A 13,087-nucleotide genomic window follows, 5' to 3' on the forward strand; every position below is an offset into this window, starting at 1 on the left:
ATGAAAAAGTACTATAATTTCCCAAACGAAAAATTGAGAAGAGTTGTAGTGTTATCTTTTATGCCTGGCTTAATAGAACATAGCTACATTTTCGTATCTGCTTTTATACTTAATGAATTGATGTACATTTGTAAGAAAATGTGAGTGAAAGGTAAATAATATCTTAGTATTATTATGAACACAATTTTGACTACACAGACACCCCCCAAATTTCTAAGGCACCCCAGGAGTCTCTGGATCATAGAAAGGTCAGGAAAAAGAAAGCTAGAAAAAGGTTATTATTTGAGAGTTGGCCAATACAAGGATTTGATTGAAACAGGGAAAGATCCATTGAACTGTAAATCAGATCATATCACACCTTCCCATTGTCCTCAGGGCAAAATACAAAATCCTTATCAAGGCCCCTAAATCCTTGTATGAGTTTGCTCCTTTCTGCCTCTCTTGCCTTCTGTCACCACCGCCACCACCACCACCACCACCCCAGATACACAACTTATGCTTACTACACTCCAGATGCACTTGACATTGCCAAGATATTTCTTATGTAAATGATATAGCTTCTTTTCTAGGTGCCTGGACTACTAAGTACTACTCTTTATCCAGGCCTCAGATTAGTAGCCACTACTTTAAGGAATCTACCTAACCACTACAACCCCAATATAAATCAAGTCTTTTCTGTTTTTCTCTTGCCAATACTGTTTTAATTTTCTTCAGAGCACTCATCCATTTATATATCTCATTGTGGCATTGGTTATGTCAGTCTCCTGCCAGTGGACTGTAATCCCACAAAGGCAGGAGCAGGTATTTTTTCTTTTTCTTTTTTAATTAAAGTTTATTGAGGTGACAATTGTTAGTAAAGTTATGTAGATTTCAGGTATGCAGTTCTGTATTACATCATCTATAATTCACATTGTGTGTTCACAACCCAGAGGTATGTTTTCTTTACCACTCTCTTCCCAGTACTTTCCCTTGAGTAGGCACATAGTAGGTTTTCTATAAATCTTTGTTTCAGAAAAAATATGAATGAAAGAATGGAGATATATATGGGGAGCTTATCCTAATAATTGTTAGCATTTAATAGCAATTGTTAATATGCCTATAAAAATCTGCATATGGTGATTATTAAGCACGTGTTTTAGAAGCACTAAATGCTTTAGTTATTTCAATACAAATTAATAGTTACCTGTAAGTCAATCATGACAATAATTCATTTAAAAAGTTATGATGATGAGGTCACAAAGTCAGAGAGAATTGTAAGTGCATTTAAATTCCAATACAACAATCCTAATCGTTCTATACTTTTTATTTTCAAATTCTTTTTCTGGAGTGTAATTTCACCTCTCAAACAGAAATCTTTATACATTTTGAAATCAATATTTTCCCTTTTCAACTGTGATAGTTAGAAAGTGCCAAAAAGTAATATTTTTAAAATTATTTCCAATAAAAAGACAAACACTAGCATAAAGCCAGATTTCAGATCTGCAATGGAAGACACTATGTTATCTTTATGATGGTACAAATTATTGTTATTACTATATTTTTATGTGTATGCATATCAAATATAAGTGAATTTCATATGAAGACCAAAGTGCCATTCTTTTAGCTGTCTATAATTTTAAATTTAGGCAATTATTTGAACCCATATAGCAATAATACAAATGAATTGTCACTGCACCCAATTGAGAAGCTTTGGCTTCTGAAGGTTATGATTAATCTGTATTAGAGATACATTTTGTTTTGAGGCTAAGGTGCAGCAACATTGATGGAGCCTTTCCAATGAGGGATATTGTGACCCAATGTACACTTCTATGAGCAGGGATTGCTATGTAAAATGCAAAGTGACTTGCTAAAGCCCAAAGTTACAAAAAACAAAAAAGTATTTTGCTTCTTGAAATTCTAGCCAGAAAAGTATATCCACAAGATCCATTTGGAATCCAAATAGGAATAGGTAAAGAGAAGACTTTAATTGGCCTGCCACTTGTTTTCCTGAGCCTTACTTGGGTGTATGAAAAATAACATGTCTGACTCTATTCTGAACAGATGAATCCAGAATCCTGACCACCCACTGTTCACATCCAGGTTCAAGTGAGCTTTCTCCAATGTGGCTGCCTGCACCCAAAGGGGACCATAGCTGGCCAGAAATGGGCACTCTCTGGCAGCAAACTGGTGACTGCAATTTTACAGCGGTTTATGGAAACTGTTTGGGTAGAAAATCATTAAGCTACCTTTCCAGCTTCCAGTCATTTTAGCCAAAAGGTAAGGTGCCAGCACCATTCATTGCTGGATGACATTGTTATCAGTTGCAGTAGGAAAGAATGGTTCACCACAAGAAGTACGTTTTGAAAGTGTGCCTTTGAAAACATCTTGCCATTAAACAAGCAACCGAACAAAACTACTTAATTTCAGATGGTTCACATTGATTTTCTTCATGAGATTGTTATTGACTTTAGTCTTCTAATATTATTGTACTTATATTTTTACTTATGAGTACTTAGAAACAAGATTGAAATAAGTGATATTTTCCATTATGCATTCTTTGCAGAGGCTGCAACCTATGGATTAAACAAATGTTTAAAAATGCCAAGGCCAAAACATCTAAGTATTGTTTCCTAGGACTGAATTGTTCTAGGTACCTGGTAATGGCTACTCAGTATATGCTTGTTTGATTATTGAAATGTTCACAAATCTTTGAACATCTCAGCTTCTTTAAGTCTCAATTTATTTACGTATTCCCAGTGGTGGCATAGTTTCTGGAACACAGTAGATGTTCCATGATCATTTGTTGATTTTTTAAAATTTATTTTATTTATTTATTTTTTTAATTTATTGGGGTGACAATTGTTAGTAAAAGTACATAGATTTCAGGTGTACAATTCTGTATTACATCATCTATAAATCCCATTGTGTGTTCACCACCCGGAGTCAGTTCTCCTTCCATCACCATATATTTGATCCCCCTTACCCTCATCTTCCACCCCCACCCCCCTTAACCTCTGGTAACCACTAAACTATTGTCTGTGTCTATGAGTTCTTGTTTCTCATTTGTTTGTCTTGTTCTTTTGTTGTTTTTGGTTTATACGTTAATTCTGGGGATAAATATACAAGGGTGTATGTTCTCATGTGTGTGGCCTTTGTTAACAAAAATGCCTATCTCTTTTAAAATTCCTAGCAAATGATTTAAATAATATAATCAAGGCAACTGGGTAGCTGTCCTATACAGATTGCATGCTCCATTATAATTGGCTATATTTTCCTTTACATTGGTTATTTTGAAATTAGCACTTTGGTGTACCTTCTTCCTGATAGCCACATTTGAAATAGAAATCTTTGTTCCATGAAGAAAACGACTTGAAAATTCTGCAATTTCCTGTTGGTTAAATGTGTCTAGGGAAATCTCTAAAGCTGAATAAATACTTTAGGAAACCCACATACAGAATCAGGCTGTGGACGTCCAGAAGCTGTAAATCAGTTCTTCAGAAAAGGAGAAAAGTGACAGAGCCCCCTGTACTTTGGAATTAGAAAGGGAACAATGTTTTTGAAAGAGCTAAAGGGAGACAGGTGCAAACCAAATGAATTAAGTGCTCCAGGGAGCTGTGTAAGAGGGGCGAGGAAAATACAGAGAAGGCAGTAGAGGAGAGGTTTAAAAAAAAAAAAAAAAAAGATAAACCGGCTGCTGAATTGCCCGGAAACGAGCTCAGTTTCCTTTGATGAAATCCCTAGGCATCAACTGTCCCTTCTTCCCTCTGTCTTCAAAAAGAGTAACAAAGAGACAGCAAATGTGAGAGTGAGATGATCATGGTTCTAAATCCTATATTCCATTTCCATGGCTGCTATGGTTTCTCCACATCCGATCCTGCCAGAATTCCCTTTTCATTAATGAGGAACTGTTTCCTGAATCGTTGGTTACAGAATTTCCTTAGATTTCAGTGTTTCGAGTCACTGGAGAAGTGACTGGCCAGATGTTTTTTTCCTCCTCCCAGAACTCTTAGGTGGAAATTGAGGAGGTATCCTGAAAGTCTTTTCCCTCTACAGTTCAGGGTTCGGGTAGTTTTTAAAGAGGAATCTTTCTTTTATTTATCCAAAACAAAAGAAAAATATACATGCGTTTTTGTTTTGTTTCAGATAATGGTAATGGGTTTTAAGAAGGTGCGTTTACATATTGGTGGCAAGACAGATTTTATAGCCATTCCTACCCCATTGCTTTTTCAATAGCTCAGCGATCCTTCTGGAAGCAGTTGCTATCCCCCCGCCGAGTCGGGTTTTCGTCTTTTGTTTCTTTGTTGCCAGAGCAGTGGGGTGGGGGTGGGGTGATGGTGAGCGGCAGGGATTCAAAGGATTCCTGCAGGAAGCTGAAGGAGGTTTTGGAAAGGCGACAATGGGAATAAACATGCTCGATTCCCCGATTCTCCCCCTGAGAGTGCTCAGCTCGGTATATTTCCTCCCCTTGGTGTGGTGCTGTGCATACAGTGTTCCCTCTTTGCAAATACCTGTATCAAAAGCCATAAAAATGGGGAACACATGGTTCCGAGATCTCCCCCTGGCGTCACACTATACTACCTTTCTTTCGGAAACCGAATCCGGTTCCCCAGCACTACAGCGTTGAGACCATCCAGTCCGGAAGCCATCCTCACGCAGCTGCCACCAGCCAGGATGGAATACAGCCGCAAGATTTGGTGCGTGCCCACTGCGCCATGAGCAACTCTTCCCGGTAATTTGCGCCAGCCAAGGCTCCAAAAGTGCCTTATTGCAACCCCTAGCGGGCTCTCATCTTGACTATAGCTTCTTGCTTTCCTGTCCCTGCTCTTGAGAGAAAAATTTCAAACGTGCGTGGCCACATACACACACGTCCTGCCTTATTCACTCAAGAAAACAGTCAGTAAACGTTCCTCTCAAAGAAGGTTCGACACTGCGCTGTCTTTCCTTTACCTAGACTAGGTTAGCAGGACTGTGAACACTCGCGGGGCTCTTTGTTGCTCTGCGCGCCCCCTACCTGCCTACCGCCGAGGTGGCGCTGGGGTAAAGGAGGTCTGCGAGGATCTGAAACAGGGATTTCTCCAGTTGGTGCATCTCCCCTGGCTCGGCACTTGGTATCTCCCACGGTCTGGCTATCGCTGGGAAGCCAGAAAGGAGAAGGCGACTGTGGGCGTCGCCGCCGCCCTTCCTGGAAGGGGAGCCAAACTCTAATCCGGGGCCTACGCCTCAAGCTTCAGTCTCACATCTGGCCCAGGCGTGCAGATGTGGGCAGCTGGAGAGTTCCTCTATGGCCTGGCGCCCAAGCCCTCACCATGCCCACTAGGACTCCTAAGGCTCCCGAGGAGAGTTCATGAGCATGCAGATTCCGCTTTTCCGCTTTTTCGAGGAAGCTGAAGAGGGTGGAAGGGAGGGATCCAAGGCTTGGAGCGGCGCTGGGTGTTCGGGCGAGTACGTGCCCTCGGGCCCAGCTGGGTGAGGGGCGGAGCCGGTTGAGGAGCCCAGGGACCTGGGCGGCTTGGCAGGGCAGGAGCTAGAGCGCTGGCCTCCCCTCCTGGAGACATTGTCACTGCTGACCTGACGTGCCTCCAGGAGGCTGCGTGTGGCCGGCCTTGGCTCTCTGGGATCGCACTGTCAGCGGTAGACAGTCGGCGGTGCTCTCACACAGATCCACGCGAGAGCTTGCGGGTCACTTATGCACCGCAGTCACGAACTTGGCTTTTCTGAAAGGCTGGGGAGAGCGGAAAAGGAGGAACCCCAACAATTTCTCTTCCTCGCCTTTTTCTTTCTTTTGCCAAAGTTATACTGGTAAAAGACTTGGCATTCTTTTTAAGTCAGTTCTGAGGCTTTACACATCGTAACAGTGATCGCGCTCCTTTGTGTGTGTGTGGTGTGTGCACGCACATTTGTGTATATCATGACTATTGAACACTATTCAAAGGAATCCTTTGAATCCCAGGTTCATCTTGGGGATGACAAACACTCCTACGAACCCTCCACCCCACCTACTCCTCGGGAAAATAATAATAAAAGCTGGTCACGACAGTCCCCTGGCCAGGAACTCATTGTGGTACTAAATCTAAATTTTGTTGATCCATATTCCTTCCTCTGCTCCCATTCCCAGCTTTCTCCTTCCTTCTTTCACTCTCACATCCAGATCTTCCCCATCTCAACCACCCTTTCTCGGCTGGCTACCTGCTCCCTCAGCCCTCCTCCTCCTGCTCCTCCTCCCTCCCCCCATCTCAGCTGCGGCTAAAACCTAGAGTCTTGGGGAAAAGGGGAAAAAAAAGAAAAAAAAAAAACACCCTAGGCTGTGGATCTGTCAAACCGGGCATGCTCAGTAGACAGCGTAGGTTTTTTGGTCTCGAGTAGCGGAGAAACATTTTTTGCACCACCGCAACCAGGCTTAGAGCGCGGCGGCGGCGGCCACGGCAGCATCAGCACAGCCATCAGCGGTGCAGACGACCCGCATCCCGGAGCGTGGAGGGCTCGGGATTTGCCCGGAGTTCACCTCCGAGTGCCCCAGGGACTGAGCTCACCCCTTCTGCTCGCATACAGACGCACACTCTCTCTTTCTTGGACACATACGCTTATACACACTGTCGCACATAAATACGACCCGGGCGCAAGCACCCTCCTGGCAGCGGGCGTCCACTTGTGCGGTGGTAGCCAGGTTGGGTCCCTGCCCCCGCCGACTGAGAGCACCGCCTCCGCGAGCCAGAGGAGCGATGCGGGGGCCCGAACTGCAGCTCCAACAGTAATGTGGATTAACAGTCGCTTCCGGCAGAAACCACCTGAGATGCCCGAAGTCCCTGGAACCGGCCGCGACCGGCGGGGCTGAGCACTTGGTTAGGGGCGTGGGATTGCACCGGGGGACGACATCGAAACTTGCTCCTGGACTAGGTAGGTGCGTTTCTCCCGGCCCCCACCTCCTTCCCTCTGGCTCGCAGTCCCCACCCCAAGGACTCCGGGCGAACTTTGCCCCGGGGCTGCAGAAGGCGGATGGCGGCTCTTGGCTCTGAGCAGTGGGCTGTGTCGTCTCTGGGAGTCCTGCCTTAGGTGGCAGAACCTCCGCTCCTTCTCTCGGTCTTCGTCAGGCTCAGGGCTCTGTACTACCCAGGGGAGATGGGAGGTCAGTCTCGTTCGCAGTTCAAATGGGCCCTGGGGACGCTGCCCTTCGAAGGTTCGCTGGGCTTCTCAGGCGACACTTTTGCCAATGACCACCTCCGGTTATGAAAGGGGGGCCCTCGCCTGGCCTCTCGAGTAGGGCCCGGGCGCTCTAACAAGTGGACCTGGACGCTGGGGATGGGGGAGGCTTGGTCCGAGCAGACAGTAGCAGGCGCCTCTCCTCCGGCATCCCTCCCACTTGGAGTGTCCGCCCTGGGCTCGGCCACTTGGGTTCCGCTCCTGCTATCTCTAGGAGAGAAGATGCCTAGGGGCTAATACCTGTTTGCTTCTGAATTTCTCTTTGAACCTCACTCGGAGAGCCCCAGTTCGGGGGGGGGGGGTAACTTAAGGACCTCTTTCTAACCTACGCCATCTGGGGCCCCACCCGCAGCGTCCTCCCTGTAACCCAATCTTTGTCAAAAGAGACGGTCATTACGCAGCAGTCGGTGCTCTGGGAACCGTCGGTGTTGGCTCTAACCACGCGCTCAGCTGCGCGGGGTTGCGTGTTTTCTCATTTCGTCCTGAGACGTGGTCCTGGGAATCTAGCAGAGGCCAACACATCTGCGGAGTGCCAGGTACCTCGCGGCATGCCTAGGGAAATGTAACCTCATTTTTCCATGCCACAACCAGTGGATTGCCAATTCAGTTTTAGGATGCTTTTCCTAGAGGTGGAGAAGGGAAGACTGTTAGCGCGACTTGGTGAGTGGATGTGTTTGCAGTCAGGAGTGTTTTTAAACATTTCAGCAAACCTAGTGCAGCCGGTTGTTTACAATTGCGGAGATAAGACGATCTCATTCCACTAGTAGATGCGGTCTCGACTTCCATTTCGCCACCGGGAGAGTAGGGGTGGGAACAGGGTCTGGTTTGCAACTCATGCTTCCTGTTGGCAGCTTCTGGTTTAGCAGATCTGCATCACTGATACTGGAGATATGCTAATATGGGGAGAAAAATTACATCTCCAATATGAAGCAATTGGTCAGGAGACTACCTGAACTTTCCGTTTTTTTCCGCTGGGATGTTAATCCGGAGGTGTATTTGAGGTGACCCGAAAAAATACAAGAAGAAGTTTCTGGTGCTATAAAACGGAAATTAGTAGCCATTTGGTTTTAGAAACCAAAAGGAAACGAAACACCCCAGTGGACTCTAATAGGTACTGGTAGATTAGCATTTAATTGATCGCGTTTGAGATAAGTAAGGGTCATAGACAGCTTCCTTGAATTTTAGATGATTCTGTGATTATAATTAACAAACCAGATACACTATACTGTGAGAATCAATCCTTACTCTTAACCTGTTTAGGGAAGACACTGCAAATGTCTGCTTTATTATCTTTCGGCTGAAATATCCTGGTCCATCTTCTTAGTGCAAAGACTTTCGATTTGGGGCATGGTGACCAGTGCTGCCAAGAAAGAGTACAGTCAAGAAGGAAATACTTTTTTATTAGAAGGAGATCCACAGATTTGCATTCTGCTCCATGATTACCCAGCATTTGCTTGCTTGCTCACCCCCACCCCTTGCTCTTCATATCTGCAATATGGGGAAAATGAATTTTCATAAGGCATAGTATGACCCTTAAAATAAATAACTGGAAAAACAGAACCCCAGTTTTGCCATTTTTGTCCAAGTTCACAAGCCTTTTTTTGTGATGTGTTAAGTAATTTACTATTGCAAAGTTTTTTTTTAAAGGTTGTTAAAAGCTTTCAAGTACGCCAAAATAATATTAGAACCTTTTAATGATAACAAAAGAAAGTCACAAGATGCATTTGAAAAGGGGTTCATGTAATTTCTAAAATGAATCCATCCTCTAAATGTTATTTAAAAGTTTTTGGATTGTCCCCTGGCATGTTTCTGAAAAACAGGTGTTTCTGGAAAACAACTCTAAGAAGAAATGTTAGCATTTGCACAATAAAACTAATAGAGTCTTGTCCCTAGAACAATGCCAGACACATAGTAGAAAACGAATATTTTTTGAATACATGAATTACTTACCATTGTTCCTAGGTCCCAATTATGAATTAGAAACAGTCATGTCTTTTGGCAAACTATACAGTGGGGCTGAATAAATGAACGCTTTGTAGAATCATTGTGCTGTAAGGCTGATTGAGATTCCAAATATTCAAACATGTAAGTACGTTAAAAAATAAAATCTGATTATATGTAACTACCATCTTGTTCAAAGGCCTAATTGAAAGTCTGAATACCCTAAAGGCCTCGGTGTTTCAATTCAGCTATCATATGTGTAAATAACACTGACATGATCATAGTTTCCTCTATAGTCGTTGTACCTTTCTGATGCCTTTAATACAAAGATTGTGCAGAAGCAAAACAATCAAACATTCAAGTTTATTCTGTACAATATTACTTTAAATTGTCAAACTGCAAAATATTATTTTGATATATTGCCTCCGAAACCAGAAAGCTTAGTGTGAAAGTTTATTTTCCATGATAGCCTTACAAACATGGAAGTCGTAAGAAGGTTCAATATTGATTAGCATATGTTTTTCCATTCCATGTTAGAGATAGCAATTAGAATCCATGTGATTTTTGCTTGAAGCTTGCTTTTTCTGAAAGGCATCATTTTCAGTTTCAAACATATTTATCAAGTACTTTGTATAGACTATGGTTAATAAATTCCCTGAGGTTTCCCAAAGAAGTGCTTTATTTATTTGTTTATCTGTTTCCTTACCCTATTTATTTGTTTATCTGTTTCCTTACCCGTTACTTACCTAAGGTCAAAAGAAGACCAGTACTTCGAATACTTGACTCAGTGATTAATTTTTTTTAAATGAAAACAAATTTTCTTATAGTACTCACATATTTGTTCTCTCTCTCTCCCTCTCTCTCACATACACAAACACACACTTACTTAGAAGCAATCTCACATGAATGCCATATAAAACGTGTATGATAATTTTATTAAAATTATATGTTTCATTAAATTCCTGTTCATTTATCCTCAAAAGTAGTAATCTGTGCATACTTGAAAAAGAAGAAGCTTCCCATCATTTAGCATTTGGAAAAAAAAGGTTTGAATTGAATTATTACAGGCAGATTAAATGATGAAGAATATTGTACGGGATAGGATTTAGCAATTCTGATCAACATTATATATCGATAGCTGGAACTGTAGCTACTGATTAGAAAAAATTAAAAGGAATCAAATTTCAGAACTATTCCCATATACAATAACTGCTTTAAATCATCTGCAGATTCTGAGTATTAAATCAGAATCTCTAGTAGAGATTAAATCACTATTTTGAACAGAGATTACTATTATTTTCCCTTCCCTTAAAAGGCAAAACAATCTGAAACCTGGCTTAATACACTATTTCTACTCCTTTCTGTTTTTCATTGATTTTCTTTCTTTCCTTTTTTTTTTTTTAGAACTGAGAAAAAGTATGAAATAGAACCAGCTAGAAATGTGCTTAGTTTGAGCAGATGAATGCTATGAAAGGTTTCACACAGCTTTTGATTATTCCTAACAACGCTGATGGTCCTACCATAGGTGTTTCTTCAGTACGTAGTACTCTGTTATAGCAATTTATGTAATGTATAGAGTTTTGTAGTTTGCTAGATGTACTGTGGTACAATTTAGCAAGACCAACGAAATTGCTTACATTTGGAACCATGAAAAATAAGACTGAGGAAACTGGAAAATGATGGATAAACTGAAAATTATTGTATAACAATATTTATATCGACTACACTGCTAACATTTCTATAATCAAAGCAAACTGGTTTTAATTGGAGATAGTAAATGTTTTTACAGTTGATGTTGGATCCCTAATATTTTTAAAATAATAATTTAGAGTCTGATAAATAAAGCCTGTTAAGTTCTTATGTAACTTCAGGATTCATTTCTAGACCTGGAAGTATAATCTTGGATAATTTACAACTTAAAAAAAATTCTGAATTTTACTTCCTGTCCAAGTCTCCACTTTAGGTAAACAATAGCATATGGTGAAACATGCATATATGCCAACTAACCACTGCCTCTTGGATGATGTTTTCAATGTGATGTCATGATTCTGAAATACCTCACCCTACTTTAATGTCTGAGTAGAAATCGGTGACCACAGGATGGCCACGGGGTTTGAAAATTAATCTGGGGAACGTAATTTGGTGGTTACCAGAGCGTAAGTTAAGGCAAACAAACAGCTGGTTGGTTGAGAGAATTTTTTAGTTAGTCTCCGGATGTTTTGGAGTCATTTAAGAGTGTGATGAATTTTAATATCTATATAAAAAATAAAAAAATAAAACACTTTAAAATATATACAGAGTACTTTAAACACTCTTGGGTTACTATAAAATACCTAATAAACTAAATGTCATCCTGAATCTCCGGACTTCTATGATATGTATAAGGGATGTTGCTTGCATCCCTCAGCAATTACAAAAACAAAAACACTCAGTTTTTCCTCTTTGTCTCCAAAACTGTTTCTGATTAGTTCATTCGGTTGCTAGATGGGCGGGAGGGGTGGCGGGTGGGGGGGAGGGTGAGGGGATTGGAGGGCAGTTGGTGACCACAGGATGGCCACGGGTTTGAAAATTAATCTGGGGAACGTAATTTGGTGGTTACCAGAGGGTAAGGGGGTTGGGGGGTGGGGGATGAGGGTGAGGGGGATCAAATGTTATGGTGATGGAAGGGGAGCTGACTCTGGGTGGTGAACACACAGTGTGATTTATGGATGATGTGATACAGAATTGCACACCTGAAATCTATGTAATTTTACTAACAATTGTCACCCCAATAAATTAAAAAGAAAAAAAAAAAACACACTGCTTTTCAATAAGCCCATAAATTAAAAATTTTAACTTCAATTCTATCTCCCCCCTCTGTCCCTGGTTTGATTCATCAGTTTGAAGAAATCAACCTAAAGATTTTGATGTGTGCTTCTACAATTTTCTGCACCTTGTTTTCCACCGATTCTTCTACTGCAATAGAAACTAGACGGGACAGACAGCTGGGAATCACTAACTCAGGATGGGAACCTGCTTGTTAATTTAATTTCATGCCAGCCTGTTGGTCCTTGAAAGTAACTGTAAAAGGCTGGGGAATTGAATTTGCAAGCAATAAATGATTAAGCAGAGCAAAAATCCGTGACGTCTCTGTCATTTTCCTGAGAAAGTTACTGCAACCCTCTTTGTCCCTACTAAAGCATTTAAAACAAAATCTTGCAGAGACAGAGATTCGATTTGTGTATTTCTATTGGTATTTGTGTATGTGACAGAGCATTTTTATTCTATGAGGGTTTTCACAGCTGGAAAATAGTTTCATAATAGCTATTGGCATTGAAATATATGTTCTTTCAAATTATGATTTTGTAGACTTAGAAGGAGCATAGTGATCACAGTAAAGTTAAATATAAATAATGTTTGAATTGTCCGGTGGGATTGATTATTTTTCCATTTCAAATATGAAAACAATTTTATTAAACTATATATATACCCAAAATTTTTTATTGCAGAGACCAAATGGGTTTGAATACATTTTTTTGAAATATGTAACACACTCATTACCTGCCACCATAAAGCATACTGATTGTTTTAATTTTAATTGACTAAGTTGTCAGTTGATAAGTAGTCAACAATGAGGAAATTGCCTTTTAATGTTTCTCATATTCTGTTATAACATTTTTGTGGCTGATTAAAACTTACTAAATTGAATTTTAGAATTATAAAGTCTGATATAAGCAGAGTTGCAATCCATGTTAAACCTTTTGTAATATTATCAGCTATGGGTTCTGATCAACTAATATTTTTTCTGTGAATCTCTAGTTGGAAACAAATTTCTATATTATGGCTAAGAAAGTGATTCCCAAGAAGGATTTTGGTAATGAAAAAAAGAATAGAGATCTAAATCTATATCTATATTATATGTCACCAGGTATTTTTTCTGTTTGAATGTGACTGGATTTTCAAAATCTAAATATCCCAGAGACAATTATTA

The 13,087-nt window shown here is 41.0% G+C and overlaps 1 protein-coding gene across 2 annotated transcripts in view; it reads left to right on the forward strand.

The window, feature by feature from the left end:
- The first annotated feature begins 6,341 nt into the window (after nt 1-6,341).
- Nucleotides 6,342-13,087, forward strand: part of TENM1 (teneurin transmembrane protein 1) — a 1,301,460-nt gene continuing 1,294,714 nt past the window's right edge. For both annotated transcript variants that reach the window (XM_033111932.1, XM_033111941.1), the window contains exon 1: nt 6,342-6,873. The gene's annotated coding sequence lies outside the window, so the exon portion shown is untranslated. The remainder of the gene's footprint in view (nt 6,874-13,087) is intronic.

This window comes from Rhinolophus ferrumequinum, chromosome X (genome assembly GCF_004115265.2).
Source record: "Rhinolophus ferrumequinum isolate MPI-CBG mRhiFer1 chromosome X, mRhiFer1_v1.p, whole genome shotgun sequence".
Taxonomy (NCBI): Eukaryota; Metazoa; Chordata; class Mammalia; order Chiroptera; family Rhinolophidae; genus Rhinolophus; species Rhinolophus ferrumequinum.